This window comes from Cebus imitator, unplaced genomic scaffold (assembly GCF_001604975.1).
Source record: "Cebus imitator isolate Cc_AM_T3 unplaced genomic scaffold, Cebus_imitator-1.0 Scaffold288, whole genome shotgun sequence".
Taxonomy (NCBI): Eukaryota; Metazoa; Chordata; class Mammalia; order Primates; family Cebidae; genus Cebus; species Cebus imitator.
The window spans coordinates 1,001,788-1,028,340 of record NW_016107603.1 but is presented as its reverse complement, the minus strand read 5'-3'; the positions used below and the strand labels follow the sequence as shown (position 1 = coordinate 1,028,340).

The 26,553-nt window shown below is 50.0% G+C and overlaps 1 long non-coding RNA gene across 2 annotated transcripts; it reads left to right on the top strand.

Annotated features, from left to right (window-relative positions):
- Positions 1-11,082: 11,082 nt before the first annotated feature.
- LOC119467432 lies at positions 11,083-22,449 on the top strand. 2 transcript variants are annotated; one of them, XR_005195968.1, is made up of 3 exons: positions 11,083-11,129; positions 11,332-11,447; positions 22,395-22,449. It is a non-coding gene; the product is annotated as an uncharacterized LOC119467432 (long non-coding RNA). The 2 variants fall into 2 exon arrangements; XR_005195967.1 differs by having other exon boundaries at positions 22,322-22,449.
- Positions 22,450-26,553: the final 4,104 nt, after the last annotated feature.

Genomic DNA, 26,553 nt, shown 5'->3' with positions numbered 1-26,553 from the left:
CGGGGAGCCGTGCAGGGCTGACTCTGTGTTGTCTGCACACTGTCCTCTGCCCCCACCTGCCTGGCAGAATCACACTGTGCTATGTGGAATTCCACAGGAGTCCGGGGCTGTCCCCTCCTACCAACTTGGGTCTCCTCGGAGAGCGACATGCTTCTGCATGTATGGGAGGCACCCTGCATTCAATTCCAAGAGCTACTGTATTAAAATGCCAACCGGAAGGCTTAATGCAACAGACATGTCTGATCTCACAGTTCTAGAGGCCAGAGGTCCAAAATCAAGTTGTCAGCAGGGCCACACTCCCTCTGAAAGCCCTAGGGAAGATCCTCCGTACCACCCCTGGCTTCTGGTGGCTGCTGGCAACCCTTGGCTGTGGTGGCACCGTGCCAGTCTCTGCCTCTGTCCCATGTGGTGGGTTTCTCCTAGGGACAGCATTCACTGGGTGTGTGACCTGCCTTCATTCACTGTGGCCTCATCTTAACTTGATTACATTTTTGCAAAAAACTTAATAACACCACGTTCGTGGGTATGTGGGGTTAGGACTTCAACATATCTAAGGAACAAAATTCAACCCATAACAGACACGTGTGTGTGCGTGTACACGCGCACACACACACACACACTCTTAAGTCCTGCTAAGTTTTGTGAGCCATTGTTCTGTATGTTTTACAGACCTTAGAGCTGAGGCCCAGAGAGGGTGCCGCCCTTACTGAAGGATGCACAGCTTGTTAGCTGCAGCGTCTGGACTAGAATACAGGGTAGCTGAGGCTCCTTCCTCTGCAGGGCCTCCTCCAGGCTTGTGTTCTCTTGGGGCCTCTGTGCCTCTCCCCAGCCCCATTCTAGACTCACCTGTCCTGGTCCTGGTCCCCACTGTGCTCCCAAGGCTGGGTGCCTGCAGGGATTGAGGTAAACTGCTCCGTGCCTGGGGTGTTACCCACGTCTCCTTGAACTTGCTTAGACCTTTGCAGTGGTTCCCATGCAAACTCAGAAAGCCTGAGCTGTCAGCAAAAACACCAGGGCACTGGGAATGTTAGAAACACAAGTGCCTGGGCCCCTCTCAAACCAATTAAATCAGACTGTCTGGGCGGGGCCTGGGAAGCAGTCATTGCTAAGTTACCCTGTGGCGGCTGCTACTGGGTTGGTGGGCTCCTAGATGGGTGTTGAGTTTTGTCTTGTTTTGTTTTTTAGACAGTCTCGCTCTGTCGCCCAGGCTGGAGTGCAGTGGTGCCATCTTGGCTCACTGTAACCTCCACCTCCCAGCTCAAGTGATTCTTCTGCCTCAGCCTCCCAAGTAGCTGGGACCACAGGTGTGTGCCACTATGCCTGGCTAATTTTTTTGTATTTTTAGTAGAGACAGGGTTTTACTGTGTTAGCCGGGACGGTCTTGATCTCCTGACCTCATGCTCCACCTGCCTTGGCCTCCCAAAGTGCTGGGATTACAGGTGTGAGCCACCGCACTCAGCCTAGTAGAATATTTTTAAAAATTTATAAATCTATTTGTTGTGAGACTGGCTAATTTTTGTATTTTTGGTGGAGACAGGGTTTTGCCATGTTGCCTAGGCTGGTCTTAAACTCCTGGGCTCAAGTGATCTGCCCACCTTGGCCTTCTAAAGTGCTGGGACTACAGGAGTGAGCCACTGTACCCGGCCCTGAGGATTTTCATAGGTGCTTTCTGTGATGAGGCACTGGGATCCTTGGAGAGGGATGTGGCGTGGGGAACCTGGTGCCCTGGAGATCGGGCATGTGTATTGTACCTTCCCTTGGTTTCCTATAGGTCCGACCGCAGCCTCCCCAGCCAGCCCGTTCCTGAGCCTGGGGCTGGCAGGGAACAGAGACCAGGGGCAGGGCCTGGGCTAGGCTCCATTCAGGCCTCTGCCCTCCCCTTCCCAGCTTTGCAGCTCTAAGGCTCAGTGGGTCGGCCTACTGGGCCACGTCTCCACCTTGGCTTCTCAAAGCCTGGTCCAGTTGGAGGGAAATGTGGACAATGGGGAGGAGAAAGTGAGGCTATCTGTGTCTCGGGAGACAGCCCCAAGCTGTCTCCAGGACTCTGTGGCCCATGAGGAGGGTGAGTGGCAGCTGGATCCCAGCTCCGCCCGCTGGGTCATGGCCCCCGTTGGCTCAAGAAAGGAGATGGGTCTGGACATTAAGATCTCAGAAGTCAGGGCTGGGCACAGGGGCTCACACCTGTAATCCCAGCACTTTGGGAGGCCAAGACAGGAGGATTGCTTGAATTCAGGAGTTCGAGACCAGGCTGGGCAACACAGTGAGACCCCTGTCTCTACTTAAAGGCCTGGCGGGGTGGTGCGCTCCTGTGTCCCAGCTGCTGGGAGCAAGCTGTGATGGTGGCCCTGCACTCCTGCCTTGGTGACAGTGAGACCCTGTCTCAAAGAAAACTCAGGAAACCCTGTCAGGACTGTATGACATCCCTCCCTGACTGCCATGTTGGGTGAGGCTGCTGGGAAGGGTACAGAAGAGGGGGCTTCGGGTGGCTCAACAGGTTGATGGAGGTGGGACAGCTCCAGGTTCTCAAGTCTTAGGGCTTTGAGGCTTGGCCTGCGGCAGCGGGGTGCTACAGAAAGTGGTGGAGGAGGAGTGGGCAGCTGGAAACATCATGGGTACACCAGCAGGTCCCCTTCTGGCTCCAGGGGGCAGAGAAGAGAGAGGGGTTCTGTGGGCACATGCCCACGGGTGGACAGCGGAGGCAGAGGTCCTGTTCCGGGATAGCAGGCAGCCCTTCCAGCCCCTGGGACGCCTGACCCTGCAGGCTGCCAACCAGAGCCTCCTGCTGGCTGCGCACAGCTGCCAGGAGTGCCTGCTGGGCCACGTGGAGGTGAGAGGGCCTGGGCTGGGACACAGGGAAGGGGTTACCATTCTCTCCCTGGGCAGAGGCCACAGTGCCAAGAGCCCTGAGCCCTTTGGGTCCATCTGTGCCCAGAAGCCACAGTAGACAGCCCCAGGGTGAGGCCCACACCTTCCACTGGCACCGAGGCCTTTTGTCTATTTCACTCTTACGTGGCCCCGAAGTAGTCCCAGCCTCTTCTCTGTCCTCATGGTCCAGGATGCAGTGGCTGCCTCCCAAGTGCAAGCCCAGCTGGAAGAGAAGGTTCAAGGCTTGAGTGCCTCTGTGAGAAGGTTCCATCACCTGGTGGGTAGCACAGCGGGGAAGGGTTGGGTGGAGAGCTCCCCCTCTGTCCTGGCTTGTAGCCCTTACTGGCCAGGCATCCCACCTTGGGCAGGAGGGTCTGGGGCTTTCTCTGCCCCAGACCTCACCCCAATTCTGCCTCAGTTTCCCTGACCAGGTACAGCCAGCAGGCACCCTGGATGGTGTGGCAGGCCTCCTCCTACAGCTGTCCCAGGAAGGGCTGGAGGCCGTGCAGGCGAGTGGTCAGGCGGTCGCCACCTTGTGGGGCCAGAACCAGGTGAGGCAGGCACTGACCCAGCACCTCTTTACCTGGACCAGCTGCAGGTGGGGCTGGAGCAGCTGTGGAATGAACTGGAATGTGAGTGTGGGAGGGAGGGCTCAACCCTGTACCAAAATCCCTGCCCAGTCTGGGGCCCTAAGCCCTCACATTGGCCTATGGCACTGTTTCAATCAGAAGGTGGCCTTGCTTCCCACAGGCCTGCAGCCCAGCTGTGTTGAGACCACCTCCCCACCCCGCCTTATCTCTTACAGACCTACAGCCTTGAGGTTTTTTTTTTTTTTTTTTTTGTTTTATGCAGAGTCTCGCTGTGTTGCCCAAGCTGGAGTGCTATGGCACAAATTTGGCTCACTGCAACCTCCACCTTCCAGGTGCAAGCGATTCCCCTGTCTCAGCCTCCCAAGTAGCTGGGACTACAGGTTTTTGCCACCATGCCCAGCTAATTTTTGTATTTTTAGTAGAAATGGGGTTTCACTATGTTGGCCAGGATGGTCTTGATCTCTTGACCTCGTGATCTGCCTGCCTTAGCCTTCCAAAGTGCTGGGATTACAGGTGTGAGCCACTACACCCGGCCCAACCTTCATTTTTTCGTGGACTGCTGTCTCAGGGTGTCCAAGCTAATATTTCTTGTGCCTGCTGCCTAGGTTTCTTCAGTCTTCCGCCTGCTTTCTTCCACCTTTTTTCTGTGAAGCTCACTGCCACGGGGTCTCTTTCTGGTTCCACAATGAGCTCTCTGTGGCTGTGTGGTCTTTAAACACTCACAGCTATTACCCCAACTGCTCTCCTGGCAGGACTAGGAAATTCTGGCCTCTCCACCATCCGTGCCTAATGCCTGGCCCAGCACAGAGCCCCAAGACCCTGCCCAGCGCCAGGGTGGGCATCCCTCTGATGGGTTGTTGAATGTCACCTCCTCATCCTCTCTGCTGTGCCAGAGTCCCATGGCCACCCACAGGGCAGTGACCTGGGAGGAGTGCTCCAGGACGCCACATGGTGCTGTTCACGGCTGTGATTGACTACAGCGGGAGGAGGCAGGAGTGTCAGCACAGGGAAGGGGGCCAGGGCCGAGTCCAGGGGAACCAGGGCCAGCACCCAGTGTCCTCTCCCAGTCCCAGCGTCTTCACATGAGATGCACTTGGCTATCCCAGCAGTATGTCACCCAGGGTGTTTAGTGGGGACTGTCACATTGGCAGGTGCTGCTTGGCATGGACCACACTGTCAGACTCCTAGGAGACAAACAGTTGTCCGGCATAAACCACGTTTGTACAAACAGTTCATGTGCAGAGAGCCTCATATCACTTCTAGGATCACTTCTAGGATTCTCCGCCAATCCAAGTTCTTCCCAGACAACCTATGAGCAGGCCTTGCAGAGGCGGCTCGGGTCTGCTGTGACAACTTGCCTGCAGTCACCACTGCCTGCTGCTCTATTTCTTTTCCCCCGCTCCCCCCATCTTAATCCCAGAAACAGGCCCTATCTCCTTGAGGCCTGGGCTGGGTCTCCGAGCTGCCCAGAGGCCTCATGGTGGGTGGTGGCTGCCCGTTGCAGGGCCCCTGGCCACACTGAAGGACACCTACCTGGAGGTAACACTGCGGGCCCTGGAGGAGGTGTGGCGGGAGCAGGCAGAGGAGGCCATGTGGTGGCTGCAGGCCTGGGTGCCTGGGATGCCAGGCAACAGGGGTCCCAGGCCCATCAGGGCAGCCCTGGGGGCCGTGAAAGGTACCCTGGAGCTGGTGAGTGAGGGTAAGGATGGGGCATGGGTGGCAGTTGAGGACAACCGTGACAGCTCTCACTGTCCCCTCCCTCTCCAGGTGGCCCAACAGATGCTATCCTGGGCTGAGGCCACATTCTCAAGGGCACTGAAGAGGCTCTGCAAACCCCTGCTAGACCTGTACAGCCTCGCAGCCAGGTAACGCAGGGTTGGGAGTGGCGCGTCCGGCGTTCCTGCCACACATCAGGTGCAGTGCTGAATCCTTCAACATGCTCTGACTCACTGACTCCTCTGACCGCCCTGCACAAAGGCTTCTTCACTCCCCATTTCACAGAAGAGGAAGCTGTGCTTTCTTCCTTATTCCATAGAGACCTCGTGAGCACTGTCCCAGTGCAGACAGGATTTTAGGAGCTGCAGAGGAATGCAGCAGGCGAGGCTGACCCCTGCCTTCAGGAAGCTCACTTTTACTCAGAGACAGACATGACACACAAAAAATCATCTACAGCAGGGTGTGCACAGCTCCCTGCAGAGAGCCTGGGTCACCTCTTAAGCAGGCCATTCTGCTCTGTCACATTTCCTTGCTTTCGTTTTGTAATCATTTTTTTTTTTTTTTTTTTTTTTGAGATGGAGTCTCCCTCTGTTGCCCAGGCTGGAGTGCAGTGGTATGATCTCAGCACATTGCAACCTCCGCCTCCTGAGTTCAAGCGATTCTCCTGCCTCAGCCTTCCGAGTTTCTGGGACTGCAGGCACGTGCACTACCGCACCTGGCTAATTTTTTGCATTTTTAGTAGAGAGAGGGTTTTGCCACTCCTGGCTCAAACTCCTGACCTTAGGTGATGCACCCACCTTGGCCTTCCAAAGTGTTGGGATTACAGGCATGAGCCACCACACCCAGCCTGTTTTGTAATCTTTTAAACACACAAAAGCCCTTCTTTCTTGCAGGCTGTGCAGAAGCCGGCTACAGGCTGGGCGTGGTCCACTGGTCATCATTTATCACCAATGAACGATACATTAGGTGGCAAATGCTAGAGAAGGAACATTGGTGAGATGGTGGGCAGGAGGATCGTATGGTGTGGCCATGGCCGGCTTTGAGAAGAAGGTACAGTTTGAGCAAGAGCCATGCAGCCAGCGTGGGAAGAGAGCTGTAGGTGGGGGCACCACCTCACAGAGGCCTGGGAGAGGGATGTGTCTGGTCTGTTTGTTTTTAAGATGGAGTCTCGTTCTCTGTCACCCAGGCTGGAGTGCAGTGGTGTGATTTCAGCTCACTGCAACCTCTGCCTCTCAAATTCAAGTGGTTCTCCTGCCTCAGCCTCCCATGTAGCTGGGGTTAACAGGCATGTGCCATCATACCCAGCTAAGTTTTGTATTTTGACTAGAGGCGGGATTTCACTGTATTAGCCAGGCTGGTCTCAGACTCCTGGGCTCCAGACACTCGGCCTTCCAAAGTGCTGGGATTACTGGCATGAGCCACCATGCGTGCCCTGGCCTGTTTGAAAAGCAAGCTGGCGGGGCTGAAACAGAATGTGAGCAAGGGTGAGTGGATGCAACTGGGAGGGACTGGGATGCCCCAAGGCTGGGGGGTGGGGGAGGGCTCTGGCTTCTGCTGTGACCTAGGAAGGACGTGATCACCCTTTCACTTCAAAAGGCCCCTTTGGTTCTGTGTTGAGAACACGGGTGTGGTGGATAGAAGTGGGGAACCCAGTCTAGAGCAGGGGCTTGGGGACCAGTATCCTTTTTTCTCCCAGGCACGTGGCCCACCAGGAACTGGGCTCCAGGCAGAGAGGCAGCCCCCTTCTTCCACGCTGCTGGCCTCATAGAGTGTCTGGACTCTGGCTGTAACTAAGATTCCTCTGCATCGGCTCTGTGTGCCTCAGTCTCCCCAGCTGTAAAATAGGGACTAAACCCACATCATGGGGAAAAGGCTCCATGTAACACAAGTTCCTGCTCCTGCTGCCTGTGGTCAGAATGTAGGCTGAGGAAGGGAAGAGCTCCCACGGTGGGGCTTTGGCTTGGTTGAAGAATCACCTGCCTGGTTATTTGCCTACCTGGTGAGTGAGATCTGGTGGGGGTGTCAAAAAATGGATTCAACTGGCAGGGAGGGCATTCAGGCTGCTTCCTGCCTTCAGCTGCAGGGCCTCGGGGCTCCCCAGAAGGTAAGTGAGGCCACCTGCCCATGCACCCCCTCCACTGGCTTATCAGAAACAGTGTGCAACATTCCTCTTCCCACTTCACCACCATGTGAGCCGAGATCTCCCTGATCATTCAGATCTCACAGGCTTGACCCCTACTCTACATATTGAGAAAGTTCCAGTCTTCCCTTCAACTGTAGAAATTTCCTAGACCTGTTGGTCGGGCATAATAGTTCACACCTGTAATCCCAGCACTTTGGGGGGCCGAGATGGGCAGATCACTTGAGGCCGGGAGTTTGAGACCAGCCCGGCCAACATGGTGAAACCCTGACTCTGCTAAAAATACAAAAATTAGCTGGGCATGGCAGTGAGTGCCTGTAGTTCCAGCTACTCCAGAGGCTGAGACAGGAGACTCACTTAAACCCAGGAGGCAGAGGTCGCAGAGTCAAAATCGTACCACTATACTCCAGCCTGGGCAACAGAATGAGATTCTGTCTCAAAAAGCAAACCAAAGCAATTTCCTAGACCTTCCAGCTCCTGTCTTTGGCATCTCCACACATAGACCCCATGCTGCCCAAGACCCAGGGGACAGAGCAGGCATGACATCAGACACCTGTGTCCTCAAAATAGGGCAGCTTGTTTCTGTCCCGGCCTCGCCCCCCACCTCTGCTGTCATGCCGGCCTCTGTTCTTCTCCACTGCATTATGGGATTTCCTAGAACAAGGACAGCCCCTCTCTGAGAGGCATGCCCATGCTCTCCACAGCAGAGCTCTTCTTGCAGACCTGTGAGCTCCCTCTCTGCAGCCAAAGAAAGTACGGCTCGGCCAGGCACAGCGACTTGTCCTGTGCGTTCCCTCTAGGAACTACTCAGTGGTGGTGATGCTGCCACTGCTGCCTCAGGGGGATGAGCCCCTGGACGTGGCCCAAGTGACCAGCTACCTGGTGGAAGAGAAGCTGCTGTGGCTGCTCCAAGAGCTGTCCGGGGCTAATGTGCTGGCCGAGTTCTGCCGGCTCAGACGTTGCCTGCTGCAGGGTCCCTGGGAGTGTGAGTCCTGCCCTGGGCTGTGCTGCCCTCCTCCCCATGGGCACAGCAGCAAGGCCATGCAGAAGCAGGTACTGTGGGGGCACAGGGAAGCCTGCAGAGGCTCGTGGCATCACAGTGCCAGGCCCAGAGCTTACTGGACTTCCGTAGGTCCTAAGGGACTAGGGCTGAGGCTGCACATCCTGCTTTTGTCCAGAACACAAGGCCTGGCCCAGCAGAGGAGTATAGCAGGCAGCTTAGGGCTTCAGGCCAGCTCCTTCCCTGTGGGCTCTGCTGGAGCAGAAGGCAGATCTCCCGTTGCAGCTGGAAGGGCATTAATTGAATTCAGACTCACCAGTCAGGGGCGACCTGCAGTAACAATGGTGCTGGGATGACCAGCCCTGGCTCTGGGCTCCTGGGGAGCTTGCGTGTGGCTCAGGTGAGTCTGCTAACCTCTGTAGACTCAGCTTCCTCCGCTGTGAAATGTAAGTAACCACGTGGCTCGCTCACATGTGTAAGGAGCATATACAGTTCTTAATGCATGAGGGAGTCCCTCATGTCTGTGGGGGAGCCACAGTACCCAGGCTTGGCAAGGTGTGGTTTATCTGTGTGGGACTCACACAGAGGGCTAGGGCTCCCTAGAAGCGTGGGTGCAGTCATGTCTAAGCAGCACGCCAATGTTGTAGAAAACACCCTGGTCTTCAAGTTCTGTGTGTGTGACCATAGGCTTCTCTGTACTCCTGAGTTCTGACAGCTGAGCACGGGGCAGTAGTGCCTCCCTCAGGATGCTGGCCCTGGCCATCATGTGCCTGGCTGTGCACCATAGACGGTGCTTCCCCGCCATGGGCATGAGCACCCCCAAGGCACAGCTCAGGGGCCGCACTGGTTAGACTGGTCAGTCCTTCAAGGGCCATCTCTTTCCTTCCCTGATGAGGGCCGGTCTGCAGGCCGCTGCTCTCATGTTTGAGGGAGCTGTTGACCATCCTCTTAAACAGTCAATGTTTTTTCCCACAGTAGCTGCCTTGAGATTAAATGGATGACTTGTATAATCTGTGATTTTTTTTTTTTTTTTTTTTTTTTTGAGACTAGGTCTCACTCTGTTGTCATGGCTAGAGTGCAGTGGTGCTATCTCGGCTCACTGCACCCTTGACCTCCTGGGTTCAAGTGATCCTCCTGCCACAACCCTGCAAAGTGCTGGGATGGCTTAGTGCTGCCATGCCCGGCTGATCTGTGAATTTCAAGTGCACGATTCAGCGGCTTCGAGTTTATTCAGAGTTGTGCATGCCTCACCACAGTTGATTTTAAAACATATTTATCATCCTAAAATGAAATGCTACAGCTTCCAATCTGCCTGCTGTGTCCATGGCTGTGCCTGCTCTGGATGTTTGATGTAAACGGAAGCATAGAACACGTGGCCCGTGAGCCAGGCTTTGTTACTTAGCACAGCATTTTTGTAGCAGGTCTCAGGACTCCATTCCTTGTTAGGGCTGAATTGGCCATAGACTTTCAGCTCATGTCATCTTGAAGCTGGTGGGGGATCGCTGGGCCTCTGGCTGCTGCACCAGGGGAGGAGGAACTCCTGGCCTCAGGGCAGGCTAAGCTGGAGCTCTAGGCATCAGGGTGCCCAGCAGGCACTGGGCTCCCTCTGCGGTGGGTGGAGCTGGCCCCACTCACCCTGCCTTTGGGGCTGCTTCTTCCCAGACCATGCCCCGGTGGCCGGGGCCCAGCATGTGGTGACCTTCGACGGCCAGGTGTGGGACCTCAGTGCTCAGTGCGGCAGCGTCCTGCTGGCCCAAAACTTTGCTCACAACACATTTACCCTGATGCTCAGTTGGACAGGCTTGGGGCTCACAGCCCTGACCGTGGAGCTGAACCACATGACCCTCATCTTCTACCCCAGCCTGCAGGTGAGGAGAGGCCCGAGGCTTCTCCCAGAGATCTGTGCCTATGGCAGTTTGCTTGGGGCGATGGCACTTTCAAGCTTGTCCCCTGGCTGTGGGTCAGCCCTCCTGCCCATCCCCTCTGGCCCACAGGCTTACAGGCTGTACAACTCCTCCCTGCCGGGGGAGAGCTGTCCAGACCTCCAGCTGTGTCCTGCCATGACAAAGGAGGGATGCCCCCAGCATTGAGCTGGCCAGTGAGGACAGAATGTCTGTCTCCTATGACATGCCCACCAGCCTCTGCAGCCTGACTCTGGGCCTCTGGCACCACGGTCAGTGTGGGCCCCAGCAGGGTTGGCCCCACCAACAAGGGCCTCTTCAGGATGCACCATTCTCAGCTTCCAGTGCGACAGGTCCCCAGGCTGTAGGTGGTGACTGTGGATGCAGAGCCTCTGCTGGCCTTGTCTCCAGCACTGCAGCATGCTACTGACCTTGTGTCCAGATGATTGAACAGAGGCCCAGGGCTTTCTGCCCCTGTCCCTGGGATATGTGGCTCCAGGGTAGAGTTGGGCCTTCTGTGGTCCCTTTGCCAAGGAACACAAAGGAAGGGCCTGGATTCTGGCCACTTGAGCTGAGAATGTGGGGAGGGGACAGAGGTGGGGGGGACACATGCTGCCCTCTGTCCCTGTGCTTTCTCTCCCTCCTCTGATGAGGGTTTGGAGCCAGGGCCCTGGGCTCTAGAAGTCCGGGGTGGAGGTGGCGGGATTCTACCTCTTCTTGGTGTGCCTTAGGCTCATCTCACACACAGGTCCCCTGGGGGAGGATCTCGGGCTCTCATGACCTCCTCAGCTTCCCTCCTCCCTACAGATATATCCACCAGCCTTCTAGGCACCAAAGACAATGAAGCAGGCAATGAGCTGATGTTGCTTGATGTCTCTGTGACCCGCAGCCTGGAGGAGCTCAGCCTGGCCTGGCAGGTAAGTGGGTGTATCTGCCCAGCCTCCGGCTGAGGCTCTTCAGGGTTGCTTGCTGTAGAGTCCCCTGAGAGGCAGGTGGCCTGCTGGCTCTGTAGAGGACTTTGCAGGCCCAGGGTTTGGGGGAGTCTACTGCTGAGGCCGATGTATGTTGGGGAGCCACATGGTCCAGCGGGAGGCCTTAGTCTTGTGTCTGTCCTGCCAGGTGGATGGTGACTACAGGGCCACCGAGAAGACTCAGCAGGCCTGCCCAGGACAGAGCCCCACCTGCTGGGCCTTCTTCCAGGACCCCGCTCCAGCTTGGGGAACTGCTTCCCAGTGGTGAGTGTGAGCCTGGCCTGTGGGGCACAGAGAGCTCTTTCCCCAATCTAGCCTCAGCCCCTCCTCCATGCCACTGCCCAGGGTAGGGACAGTGACTGGGTGCCCGTGATTTCAGATGGACCCTGCACCATTCTTCAGCCTGTGTGTGCAGGACCCATGCGGCACCTGGGAGCCCCAGACTGCCTGCACCCTGGTGGCCACCTACATCCACCTATGTGCCTGCAGTTTCATGCCCCTGGCCCTTCCTCCACAGTGCGGTAAGCTGCCCCAGCTGGCTGGCACTCTGACCCCTGTCTGGCATCTGCCTTCCAGCCCAGAGGGAAAGCCAGTCTCTCTCTCTTGCCACGGAGGGCAAATACTCAGTTGTCATTCAAGGAGCTTAGAGTCAAAACAAAACATTTACGGCCTGACACAGCTTTGATTTGTGTCCCCTCCAAATCTCACATTTGTTAGAGGGGGTGCATCCCTCCTGGATGGCTTAGCACCCTCCGTTTGGTGAAGTGTGAGTTCTTGCTCTACTAGTTCACATGAGAACAGTTTGTTTATAAAGAACCTGGCACCTCCCCTCTCTCTTTGCACCCACTCTCATTTCTGCCATGATTGTAAGCTTCCTGAGGCCTCACCAGAAGCCAAGCAGATGCTGGAGCTGTGCTTGTGCAGCCTGTAGAACTGTGAGTTAATCATATCTCTTATTTATGAACTGCCCAGGCTGGAGTGTAATGGCGCAATCTCGGCTTACTGCAACTTCCACTTCCCAGGTTCCAGCAATACTCCTGCCTCAGCATCCCAAAAATCCAGGCACATATTTTTGTAGAGATGAGGTTTGGCTGTGTTGGCCAGGCTGGTCATGAATTCCTGACCTTGGGTGATATGCCTGCCTAGGCCTCCCAAAGAGCTGCGATGACAGGAGTGAGCCACTGTGCCCAGCCTCATTAGGGATTTGAATGTACACCACTGTTTAGGGAAAATGCTCAGCCCCATTTTCCCTCTGCTCTCATACCACATCACCATCAATACAGAAGATGACTTCTGTGAGCAAATGTGTGGGGGTTTGTTCCCACTACCAGGGCGTCCCTCTAATTCAGTTCTCACACTAGCTGCCTTGAGATAGCATCAGAGCCCGCATAGTGAGAGATTCTTCAGCCAGTGCTGCATATGATTGCCATAGCCAAAGCCCCACCTAAGGGCATATAAGTCAGTGGCAATAAGAGGTGTGGACTTCCAAGAGCTTCAGATGCCAGAATTAGTGGCTGCCATTCACAGACATTTAAAACTTAACGAATTCAACAGCAGAAGAGACAATCAATTGGAAAATGTGACAAACTGAGGATGAAATGAGAAGATCCAATATGTTTCAAAGAAATTCCAGGCCAGGTGTGGTGGCTCATCCCTGTAATCCCAGAACTTTCGGAGGCCAAGATGAGTAGATCACCTAAGGTCAGGAGTTCAAGACCAGCCGGACCAACACGGTGAAACCTCATCTCTACTAAAAATACAGAAATTAGCAAGGCATGGTGATGTGTGCGTATAATTCCAGCTACTCGGGAAGCTGAGGCAGGAGAAATGCTTGAAACCAGGAGGTGGAGGTTGTAGTATGCCAAGATCTTGCCACTGCACTCCAGCCTGGTGACAGAGTGAGAGTCTGTGTCAAAAAACAAATTCCAGAATGAAGGACCCAGGACGCACAATCCCCAATACAATAAATCCATCCATACCTAGACCCATCAAAACAAAATTGAAGAAAAGACAAAGAAAAGGTCCTAAAAGCAACTGAGGAGGGTGGAAAGAAGGAAGAACATGCTCACAATTGCTGTCCCACCAGCAGCAACAGAAGACAATAGAATAATAGAAAATAAGCCTGAGGTTAGAATTTATATCCAGCTCAACTATTACTTAATGAAATAGCCTGTCAGTACTGATCTGTCTAGAGATATCTTTACCACAAATGGACACTTACTCAAGGGATACATCCACATGTTCATTTATGTACGGTCTGTGTCTGCTTTCCTGCTACAGCGGCAGAGTATTTGCAAAAGACCATATTTCTGCTCTCTGAAAGACTATATTAGGAATATGGAAAGAAAAGCTACAGATTGGGAAAAATGTTTATAAACCACCTATCAGACCAAGGACTCATCTCCAGAGACTCATCTCTAGAATGTATAAAGAACTCAAAGCTCAGAAGTAGATCAGGTGCAGTGGCTCACACTTGTACTCCTAGCACTTTGGAAGGCTGAGGTGAGTTGGCTTGAACCTTAGGAGATCAAGGCTGCAGTGACCCATGATCACACTACTGGCTGCATGACAGAGTGAGACCTTGTCTCACAAAACAAAACCTCCAAAGTAAAAAATGGGAAATAAACACATGAACAATGTTCACAATCCCAGCCATAGAGAAACAAGGTAGCGCTACATACTTGAGCTCCAGTGAGTTCCGGCACGGGTTGGTGAGTTCCTGGGACTCCACAGCATAAAGCATTAGTTGAACATCCAAATGGCCAGGTTGTGATTTCAGCGTCCACTTATAAGTGTGCTGTAAAAAGTACCATTCTAGTACCAAAAAAGGTGGTGGCTGCTGAGAATCAAGCTAGGCTTAGCGGCAGGAATCAATGTCATGGTCTACCAACCAGATCCTCTCAGGAAGGAGCCTTGGACTCACAAAGTGCCAAGACGAGATGATGTGGCTCCACGGGAAGCTTGGAGAATCTGTCAATCAAGCAGGAGCACTCGTTGTTTTGAACATGTAAAGACAAAACTGTCAGCTACTATAGCCATCAACAGAACATCTGGGAGGACAAGCAACTCAGAAGATTTATAGCCACAGGGTAACAATGGACTATTATTTGCAGTTAAGGTCCTCTCCCTTCCTCTGAGAGTTTATTTATTTTTTTGAGACAGAGTCTTGCTCTGTTGCCCAAGCTGGAGTGCAGCGGCACAATCTCAGCTCACTGCAACCTTCGCCTCCCAGGTTCCAACAACTCTCCTGCCTCAGCCTCCTGAGGAGCTGGAATTACAGGCATGTTCCACCATGCTCAGCTAATTTTTGTGTGATTTTAGTGGAGATGGGGTTTGACCATGTTGGCCAGGATCGTCTTGAATGCTGGACCTTGTGATCTGCCTGCCTCAGCCTCCCAAAATGCTGGGAGTACAGGTGTGAGCCAGTATCCTGCCAGGTTTATTTATTTATTTTTTAAAATCAAGGGCTAAATTCTTCCCCTTTCTTGGACACAAGTGAAGTATTTAAGAAAAGCAGTCACCAATTACAGTTAACTTTTGAAGGACAAATTAAAAAGTGATTATAAGTTACAAAATAAAGGCATCTTACAAACTCTAGTAAGAAAAAGAGGAGGAAATTAACACACTTTTTATCTTTTTGAGATAGGGTCTTGCTCTGTCCCCCAGGCTGGAGTACAGTGGTGCAGCCTCTCAAGTAGCTGGGATTACAGGTGTCTGACACCATGTTTTTGTATTTTTAAAAGAGACGGGGTTTCACCACATTGGCCAGGCTGGTCTCGAACTCCTGACCTCATGTGATCCTCCCACCTCGCACCTGACCAGAGAAATTAAGACATTCTCAGATAAACAAAAGTGATTTCATTACATTTGGACCTGACCTGCAAGAAATTCTAAAGGGAGTCCTTCAAGTCAAAACAAAAGGATTCTAAGGTAGAAATTTCAAGCCATGTATAAAGGCCCATATTACTGTGATTCTGATTCATATCTCTGATTTTAATTATTTTATTAGATTTAAAAGAGATGTGTAACCATAAGCCTATGTTAAATATATAATTTATAAAAAAAAAAAAAAATTAGGCCTGGTGGCATGCACTTGTAGTCTCAGCTATGGAGGATCGCTTGAGTCCAGGGCCTTGAGGTTACAATGAGCTATGGCAGTGCCACTGCACTCCAGCCTGGGTGACAGAGTGAGACCCTGTCTCTAAGAAATAGATATACTTTGTGACAACAACAACATAGGAGGGGGCAGAGCTGTCAAGAAGCAGAGTATTTGTATGTGATTGAACTTACCAGTTTAAAATCAACTGCTATAACTTCATGAGGTTTTATGTAATCCTCATGGTAATTACAAAGAAAATATCTATAGAATGTACATAAAAGGAAATGAGAAGGGATTCTAAGTGTGTCACACAAAAAATCAATTAAACACAAAGGAAGGCAGAAGGAAGGAAATGAGAGAGAAAACAAACCATAAGCCATGCAGAAAACAATCCACAGAGTGGCACCGGGAGGCCCCGTAAATGGTGTGTTGGAGTCCTCCCAAAGCAACTGCTCACTTAGTCCCTGGGTGTGGGCCTCATGGCACAGTCACCCACCACGCTAGTGAGTTTCGTCAGGTGATAATCTTTAAAAATGCAAATGAATTCCACAATCAAAAGACTGTAAGAGACTTACACATAAGTTGAAAGTAAAGGGATGAAAAAAGATACTCCATGCAAATGGTAACCAAAAAAAAAAAAAGGAGGAGGAGCTAGACTAATATCAGACTAAATAGATTTAAGATCAAAAGCTGTTATAAGAGATAATAAAAGTCAATTTACCAAAAAGATGTGACAGTTATAAATGTGCATGCAACGCACCTCAGAGCTCCTAAATACATGAAGCAAACCTGGACAGAATGAAAGGAGAAACAGACAGTTCTATGATAATTGTAGGAGATTTCAACATCTCACTTTTTTTTTGTTTTTTTTTGAGACAAAATTTCTCTCTGATGCCCAGATTGGAGCGCAGTGATGTGATATAGGTCACTACAACCTCCTGGATTCAAGTGATTCCCGTGCCTCAGCATCAGAGTAGCTGGGATTACAGGTGTACACCACCACGCCCAGCTATTTTTTAGTAGAGACAGGGTTCCACCACATTGGCCAGTCTGGTCTCGAACTCCTGACCTCAAGTGATCTGCCCCCTCGGCCTCCCAAAGTGCTGAGATTACAGGCATGAGCCACTGCACCCAGCCCAATAACTCACTTTCAATAATGGATACTATACCCAGACAGAAGATCAAGGAGGAAATGGGGCTTGAACAATACTATAGACGAATTGGACCTACCAGACATACACAGATTACTTCACCCAACAGCAGAATACACATTCTTCAAAGTACATGTGGAATGTTCTCTGGGAAAGATCATATATTAGGCCTCAAAGCAAGATCTAATACATTTTAAATGACTGAAATCATAATAGCAGGAGGAAAACCGGAATATCCACAAATCTATGGGAACTAAACAACATACTACAAAACTAATGGATCAAAGAAAAATAAGGAAAATTAGAAAGCGTTTTGAGGCAAAACAATGTATCAAATCTTATGAGATGCAGCAAAGGCAGTGCTATGAGGGAAATTTCTAGCTGTACACACTTACATTAAAGAAAGCGGACCGGGGGCGGTGGCTCACACCTGTAATCCCAGCACTTTGGGATTAAAAACATACTGACTAGAAATAGAAACAACCTCAATGTAATAAAGGTCATATGAACAACCCCCAGCTAACATCATTCTCAATGAAGACAACGCTTTCCAAGATGAGGAAGAAAACAGTGATGCCTGCTTTCACAACACTGCAGATCCTAGCCAGAGCTCTTAAGAAAGAAAGGAAAAAGAAAAGGCATCCAAATTGGATGGGAAGATGTAAAATTTTCTGTTAACAAATGACATGATCATCTTTGTAGAAAATCCTGAAGACTGCATGAAAATACTGTTAGAACTAATAATTTGTCCAAGTTTCAGGATTACGAAATCAACATACAAAAGTCAGTTGCATTTCTACACACTAACAGTCAACAATCCAAGAAGGAAATTAAGAAAACAGCTCCTGTTGGGCTTGGTTGTGGAAGTCTGTAGTCTCAGCTACTTGGGAGGCTGAGGCAGGAGGATTGCTTGAGCCTGGGAGGTCAATGCTGTCAGTTTTTATAATGATTATGCCTGTGAATAGCCACTGTACTCCAGCCTGGGCAACACAGTGAGATGTTTTAAAAAAAAAAAGAAAAGAAAAGAAAAGAAAAAAGTCAGTTTACAATAGCATCAAAAAGAATAAAAGGAATAAACTTAACCAGGAAGCAAACGCTTTGGCAGGATTTAGAGTTTCAGAGACCGGCTGTGTAACAAATGTAAAGCCATCTCATATTTATAGGTTATAAGGCTTAGTTTTGTTAAGATGTCAATACAACTTAAAGTGGTCTACAAGTTTAGAATAATTGCTCTCAAAATCTCAGTGACTTTTTTCTTCAATTATAGAAAAATCCATCCTTATAAATTGCATAAAGTTTATATGCAATTTCAAGGGATCCCAAATGGCCAAAGAAAAAGAATAACAAAGTTGGAAATCTTTTACTTCCCAATTTCAAAATGTATTATCAAAAGCGACAGTGGTCAAAAGTGTGGTATGGCAGTAAAGACACACATAGAGACCAGTGGAATGGAATACAGGGTACAGAAGGAAACCCTTACACCTACAGTCAAATGAGTTCAATAAGGATGCCAAGACTATTCAATCAGGGAAAGGACAGTCTTTCAACAAATGGTATGGGAAAACTAGATATCCACAGGTCAAAGAATGAAGTGAAACTCTTACTTCATATCATGTTTAAAAAGAAAAGGAAACCTCAATAATGAATCAAAGACCTAACTGTAAGATCTAAAACTATACAACTCTTGTTTTTCTGAGATGGAGTCTTGCTCTGTCTCCCAGGCTGGAGTGCAGTGATGTGATGTTGGCTCACTGCAACCTCCGGCTCCCAGGTTCAAGCAATTCTCTGCCTCAGCCTGCCAAATAGCTGGGATTACAAGTGTCCACCACCACACCCAGCTAATTTTTGTATTTTTCATAAAGATGGGGTTTTACCATCTTGGCCAGGCTGGTTTTGAACTCCTAATCTCCTGATTCACCTGCTTCAGCCTCCCAAAGTGCTGGGATTACAGGCATGAGCCACCATGCCCAGCCGACAACTCTTAAAACACAGAAGGAGAGCTTTCTTTGGCAACGATTTCTTGGCTATGATACCAAAGGCACAAACAACAAAAGGAAAAGTAGACAAATTGGATTGCATCAAAGGATACTATTAACAGAGTGAAAAGGCAACTACAGAATGACAGAACAGATGTGCAAATTACATGTGAAAGATTTCCCATCTAGAATATATAAAGTACTATCACAATGCAACATCAAAAACCCAACTAGCACAGTTCAAAAATGTGCAAAGGATGTGAATAGACAGTCCTCCATATAAGAGATGCAAATGGCCAATAAGCACATAAAAAGATGCCCACCATCACTAATTATTAGAAATACATTAAGGAAACTCAAACCAAAACCATGTGAAGAGGCTGGGCATGGTGGCTCATGCCTGTAATCCCAGCACTCTGAAAGGCTGAGGTGGGTGGATCACTTGAGGTCAGGAGTTCGAGACCAGCCTGGCTAACATGGTAACACCACATCTCTACTAAAAATAGAAAAATAAGCCGGGTGTGGTAGCACATGCCTGTAGTCCCAGATGATAGAGAGGCTGAGGCAGGAGAATTGCTTGAACCCCGGAGGCAGAGGTTGCAGTGAGCCATGATTGCACCACTGCACTCTAGTCTGGATGACAGAGCGAGACTCCATCTCAAAGAAAAAGAAAAAGAAAACCTACATGGAGAGGCCACCTCAGAGTCATTAGGATGGCTGTAATCAATACAGAAAATAACAAGTGTTAGTGAGGATGCTGGGCAGTTGGAACACTTGTGTACTCTTACTGGGAGTTTACAATGGAGCTGCAGCTATGGAAAACAGTATGGCAATTCATCGAAAAGTTAAAAAGAGACTAGGCACTATGGCTCACACTTGTAATCCCAGCATTTTGCAAGACCAGGGCGGGCCAATCACTTGAGGCCAGGAGTTTGAGCCCAGCCTGGCCAACATAGTGAACCCCATCTCTACTAAAACTACAAAAATTAGCCAGGCGTGATGGTGCAGGTCTGTACTCCCAGCTACTCGGGAGGCTGAGAGATAAGAATCACTTGAACTCAGGGGGCAGAGGTTGCAGTGAGCCAAGATTGCACCACTGCATTCCAGCCTGGGAGACAGAGTAAGACTCTGTCTCAAAACAAAGAATTATCATATAATCCAGCATTTCCACTTCTGGGTATGTACCCCCTAAAATTGAAAGGGCCACACAGATTTATACACTGATGTTCATAGCAGCATTGTTGAGAGCAAATTCTGACATGTGTGAGAAATCCTATTGTTTGCTGAGAAATCCTACTGAGAGTGGTGGCAAGGAAAAACTAGTCAGCCCCCACAACAGAAAACTGCTCAAAGCATTATAAAACAGTAACCAATATAAGTATGTCTCACGCCAGATGAATTAGTTCTTTGAACACAGGCTATGTGACCCTTTCCTTTGTTCTCTCATAAAGAGCATGTTAAAGACAAACTTTCTAGTTTGTCTTTAACCTATAGTAAACATACACTTGCTGCCTGGTTAGTTTGCCTTTAACGAGTGAAATAACAGAGCATCTGCTTGTAAAACTTGTCACTGGAAAGTCAAGAATAAATATGTAGGTCAGAGTCTGCTCTGGACTCTAAGCTGGAAATGCTGTGAGAGCTCTGCTGCTCCACTCTGAACCCACATTTTGCTTTCTATTTCTGTGTCTCTTTTTTTTTTTTTTCTTTTAAAGACAGTCTTGCTCTGTCACCAGGCTGGAGTGCAGTGGCGCAATCCTGGCTCACTGCGACCTCTGACTCCCTGGTTCAAGCGATTCTCCTGCCTCAGCCTCCTGAGAAGCTGGGATTACAGGCATGCACCACCACAGCCAGCTAATTTTTGTACTTTTAGTAGAGATGGGGTTTCACCACATTGTCCTGGATGGTCTCAATCTCCTGACCTCATGATCCTCCCATGCCTTGGCCTCCCAAAGTGCTGGCGTGAGCCACCACGTCTGGCCTACATGTCTGTTTCTTAATTCCTTCAGCGCCACCTGGGTTGGGGTCTCCATGGCTGAGCTGGTCTCGGCACAGCATTATTCACAGCAGCCAAAAAACAGCAGCAACCTGAGTGTCCACTGACAGATAAACAAATGTGGTCTTTCCATACAGTCAAACATTATTCAGCCTTAAAAAGGAAGGAAATTCTGACACATGCTAACACATGGATGAACCTTGAGGATGTTATGCAAAGTGAAGTAAGCCAGTCAGAAAAAGAGAAATACTGTATGATTCATTATGTGTAGGACCTAGAGTAATCAGATTCATAGAGACAGAAAGTAGAATGGTGGCTGCCAGGAGCTAGGAGAGAACAGTAATGGCTTATTTAATGGGGAAAGAGTTTCAGTTTGGCAGGATTTAGTGAGTTTCAGAGTTTGGCTGCATAAAAATATGAATGTACTTCCACTGAATTGTGTACTTTAAAAGGGTTATGGTAAATTTTATATGTGATTTACCACATTTAACATTTTTTACATTGGAAATGTATAGTTACTGAGCACCTCCATGCTAGGCATGATGATATGATTATGAACACCATAGTTATAAAAAACACTCTTAGGGAGATAAAATTCTAAGTGTAAAAACTAGCATAGATAGACAATAATAGACACAGACCCACAGAACTCAGACAGTGGGCTTATTAGACACAGATTATTAGATTTCAGCAGGGAACTAGAAATTATTAAAATTAATAATCACTAAATTTGTAGTTTAGTAATTTAGCCAATCAGCTAATTTACTAATTATTGAAAATTACATACTGAAAAATAACCAGAACGTAGTAGAAAGAAATGGCAGAAAAGGCCACCTAGGCCCATCTTTTAGACAGCTTTCTTAGCAGATGAGGGATAGAAGGGTACTTCCTGGACAGGTGTGGTGGCTCATGCCTGTAATCCCAGCTACTCAGGAGGCTGAGGCAGGGGAATCACTTGAACCCAAGAGGCAGAGGTTGCAGTGAGCCGATATCACATCACTGCGCTCCAGCCTGGGCAACAGAGCAAGACTCCATATCAAAAAAATAAACAGCAGGGTGTGGTGGCTCATGCCTGTAATCCTAGCACTTCGGGAGGCCGAAGTGGGAGCTCACTTGAGGTCAAGAATTGGAGACCAGCCTGGCCACACCTCGTCTCTACTAAAAATTAAAAATTAGCTGGGTGCGGTGGCAGGCATCTGTAATCTCAGCTACTCAGGAGGCTGAGGCAGGAGAATTTCTCAATCCTGGGAGGCAGAGGTTGCAATGAGCCACTGCACTCCAGCCTAGGTGACAGAGGGAGGCTATCTCAAAAAAATTAAGTAAAGCCCACTTTTAAACAGTTCTCTTAGCAGATGAGGGATAGAAGGGCGCTTCCTTCCCCTGGTAGCTCTGAGTGTACAGTCTGTGCCCTTGACCACCACACTTGATGGGGAAACAGTAGAGCAGCCTGCACTGCAAGCTGTACTGAAGATCCCACCCACACAGTGAGAGTTCCCTTTAGCCTGCACTTTGGGTTGGATGAATCCTGAGCTCTCAAAGCACTGTGTGCTACAGTTCCACCCTCTCCTTGGCTGGGAACTGTCTTGGTCTTCTCTGTCTCCAGGGTGCTGGTGGCAGAGCCTGACATGGAGTGAGTACTCCATAGACGCTTGTTCAATTTCCTAGGAACTCAGCAAGCTGGGCCTAACACCACTGCCTGCAAAGGCCTGGCAGGTATAAGGACTCAACGACCCATGCCTGCTGCTCTTACAGAAAGGGGAGAGGGAGATGGGTGGGAGTGGATGAAGAGTTGTCCTTTTAACAATGAGGGCCAGGAGATGTAATAGGGGTCCCAGCATAATCTATTTCAGCAAACAGCAGGGGCCCCTCTCCTCTGGGGCCCATAGCCTGGCCTTACTTCTCTTCTCTCGTCTTTACAGTTTGAGATTTCGTCTAAACCAGCACTAGCCTGCCAAAGACTTCAAACTCCTTCACCTTCTACTCTACTTCCAGCTCCTTGACAAGGGCAAGATTCTTGGCTGGGACAGAATAACTAGCATGGAATGCTGGGAAACTCAGAATCTCACATGCTGCAAATGCAGGGAAGAAGAGCTGCTTACCATTGTACTCAAAATACTTCGGAGAACATAAAACTCTCCCACTGGTCTGGGTAATTTTCCCCCTTCTTCCACATCTCCACTGTAAACCAGGAGACAGTGCGGCCAGTGAGTCCCAGCCCTGCAGAGAGTGCTCTACCTGGCTCCTGTTCATGCCCCAGGTATTTATTCACTTATTCAACAGCCATGTGGGAAGCCACCACTTCAAAACGCTGACTACACAGAGGGGGACAAAAAGCCGGGTTCTCAGCTGCCTGGTCCTGGCTTTCCCTGCCTGATCCAGGGGTCTCCTCAGGCAGGAGGTTCTTTGAGGGGAACTGATAGCCCTTCAGAAGCCCAGGTAGAGAGCTGCTCTCTTTGGGGGTAGATACTGGGACTGAATGCTTTGGAGGGCCTCTGTTTTGGTAGGGGCACCTGTGAACACAAGCCTCCAGGCTATAGCATTCAGAGTTTTTTACTTTCTTTTGGAACATAACCTTTTCCTTTGAGTTTTCAACTGAAAAATAAAGCTGGCAGAACCCAAGAATGTGTCTCTGGATTGCTGGGGCTGATCATCCACTCAAAAGATGGGGAGACGTGGGCAGCTACAGAATCTTCTCACAGATAGGGGTTGCCCTCAAGCCCTCTTTGGGCTGAGCCTTTGGTAGGAGATTGTAGTGTCCAGATTCTAGAGCAAAGGGCCAGGTGTCAGCCATGGGGACTGAAGCAAGCTGAGGGCCAGATGCCACACTCAGCTGTCCCTGGCCTCCCCACCCATGAATCCCTGGTGCACAGCAGGTACTAGATGAATTTTAAAAGAAAGAACTCCAGGGTAAATGGGAACGAGAAGGTTGGTCCTCCATATTCCCACACTGGAAGGAAGAGAAGGGAGGGCAGCTGGGATCTGAGTGTTTGCTATGGTTACAGCCTAAAGACCCTGGAGCCCAGGCACTGCTCCAAGTGCCTTGAAAGATGTTTGATCTTAAGCTTTACAATAGTCCAATGAGGAATGGATGATCTCCTTAATGAGAGAAGAAACAAAGGCTCAGAGGGCTGAGGGGATTCCCCCAAGGTCATATAACCTACAAATGGCCAGGACGGTGCTGATGCGGGCCTGTCTGCCTCCCAAGGCTGCCCAAGCTCAATCACCCCCCAACACTTCTGCTTTTGCAATAATAGTCTTATGCCACATATTCTACCAGTTACTTTACGAAAGAAAGTCAAGTAAACTTTAGCCATATCCCAAGCCATAATAGGTAGCTCTTGTTCAAAATACCCTGTAAATCAGGTGATTCAGGGTCAGAAATGCACCCACAACTGTTACAGGTGCTGTGCTAGGCTTGTTTTGGGGAACTCAGCCTAGGAATATGAGTGAAGAGACAACTCACAAAGCAAAGCAAATCACTGGCATGCAGGGTACCTGAGCAATTCAGAGTCAGATGCAACTAGAGTGTGCAGCCATCTGACCTGCTGGTTTCCCAATATGCTTAATGGATCCATGATGTCAGGGCCACAGAGGAAATGCATAAGCCTTCCCTTCCTGCCTCCCACACTCTGTGGGTCAAATATTTACCAAAAACACAGTAGTGGACTGAACACCAGTGAGACACAAAGAGGGAAAAACAGTTCTCCCTTCTCAAGGCAGGTTGGCCAACATCAATATTTTGCAGTTGGAGGGTGCGGGTGGAGTGTGTGTGCATGCCCAGAATTTAAAGACAAACAGATGAGAGATGAAATGATTCCAGCAGAAAGACCAATAAATATTCACGTCTACAATGTACACTGAACTGCAGCCTAGGCAACATACCAAGGCTCTGTCTCTACAAAAAATTTAAAAATTAGCCGGGTGAGGTGGCTGTAAGGTCGGCTGCCTCGCAGAGGGTTAAACAGACACATCCATCTCTCTCTGCATCTGATAACTATGTCATCACCCAAGCTCGTTATTTGGCCTTGCTGCATGGCTTCCCCACACCCACCTCCGCATACCAGACCTAAGCCCACATTCAGCACTAAATTATGCATTCAACCTCCAGCCCACTGTTGATAAACCCTGCAGGAAAAATTTTTAAAGAAGCCCCATCAGGCCCTGCCCGGTAGCAGTCTGCTCTGTATGCCCCCAGAAGGCCCACTTACCCAAGGTCCCACCCAACTACCCATGACCACTAGCTCCAGGTATTTTCTGCTTCTTAATAGCCAATAAGATTGCTGTCACTTTGTTTCCCCAACAGCCAATCAAGGCCCACTTACCCAAAGTCCCGCCCACCTACCAATGGCAACTAGTTCCAGGTATTTCCTGCTTCCTGACAGCCAATAAAATTGCCTTTGCTTTGTTTCCCCAATAGCCAATCAATCGCCTTTCCTCCCCATAAAACCCCATGACCTAAACATCCGGGGGTGACTTCTTTGGCCCTGCCCTGGACCACAGAACCTCGCCCAGGAGCTGAATAAATTAGCTTCTCATTTTCTTATACTTGCCTCAGTTTCTTCATTTTACCTTGGCAATAAATCTTACATTTGGTGCCGAAACCCGGGAGGAGTTGTGAGACACCCCCCCCAAGGGGGGAAACTGACTCCTCAACCAGAGGCTGGACCAGGAGCCTCTCCGCCATGAGGTAAGACTTCTGTTGCCTATAACTTTTCCCGCTGCCTGCTCTGTGGACTCCCTGCTCATAATCACGACCGCGTCGGGGACTCCTTCTCGTCTCTCGCCGTGGGCCCAGGGCCCCGGCCTTGTTCTGAGGACTTGAGTGTAGCGGAGACGTCCCTACACTCTTGCCTTCTCACCTTAAGGGGTCTCTCAGGGCCAGGAATCTGAAGGAGACGTCCCCACCTTCCTGAACCCTCTCATAGTCTCCGGTGTTCGGGGGGATGGCCCGGGATGCTGAGCCGCCCTTCCAATCATCTCTGCAGCAGTGGCTAAGGTTTGGGTAATCAGAGAAGCCCTGTTCACAAGCCTGGGCTCTGCCCAGGACTAAAACCAGACCTCTGGCTCTCAATCTCAAACTCGCCCTTTGGCAGGCCAGCTTCCGCCTAGGTGCATTTGGTTTCTCTCTCTCTCTCTCTCTCTCTCTTTCTCTCTCTCTATTCCCAAGAGAGTGTGTGGGTGAGTGAGTTTATGTCTAGTCCCACGGCTTAATGGCTATGGGGCTTGTGTGGGCCTCCACCCACGGTTCCACGGGGACGTCATAAGGCATAACGGTGATTCACCTCAGGGCTAACAGTTCTGAGGTGACCAGGCCTGGGGGTTATACAGGTACAGCTTAGCCAAGACACCCCTGAAACATCCGTTCAGGGACGTGGCCGGGAAGGCATCAGACTGGTCTCCCACCTGGGGGGGCACCTACCCTTTGTCTGTCAATCCTATATGTGGTCTTGTCTCTACTGTAAATTTGCCAGCTTTGTTAGGCTCTTACTAGCCAATATACAGTGGTTCAGGCCTGCTTCCCTTGAGGTAACAGATATTCTACAGTGGGTAACAGACCACTGGCTTCAGGGAACCTTCATTAAGTTCCTGCCTCTAAAAATAACTCTGTTCTCCTTTTTCCTTCTACTCTTCTTCTACCACTGAAACCCCACTTCCCAGTTCCGCTCCTTTCACTTTCTCTAATTCTGCCATGTGGCAAATTGCTCTAGCCCTGTCCCTTTTTATTTTCTTCCTCATTGTTGTCATTGCAGCCTGTAGGTTCTCTCAGCCACCCCCTCCAGGAAAAGAGCTTTTCTGCCCATGTTGGGTATAATTTCTTTCCGTGTCCACTTCTCACCTTTAGGCCACTGAAAAAGATAACATATGGGTAGTCAGAAATCCCGCCCAGACCCCAAGTCACCACTAGGATACCTGGTCCAAAATCTACCCAAACTGGGTCTTTCTATAAAAAAGTTACTCTTCCTCTCCTCTGTAGCCTGGCCACAGTATCCCCTAGACAACCAGTCCAAGTGGCCTCCTAGGGACACCCTCGACTTTAACATTTTAACAGATTTAGACAACTTTTGCCAGAAGAACGGAAAGTGGACGGAGGTTCCCTATATTCAAGCTTTCTGGCATCTCTGCTCCCACCCCAGCCTCTGCTCATCCTGCA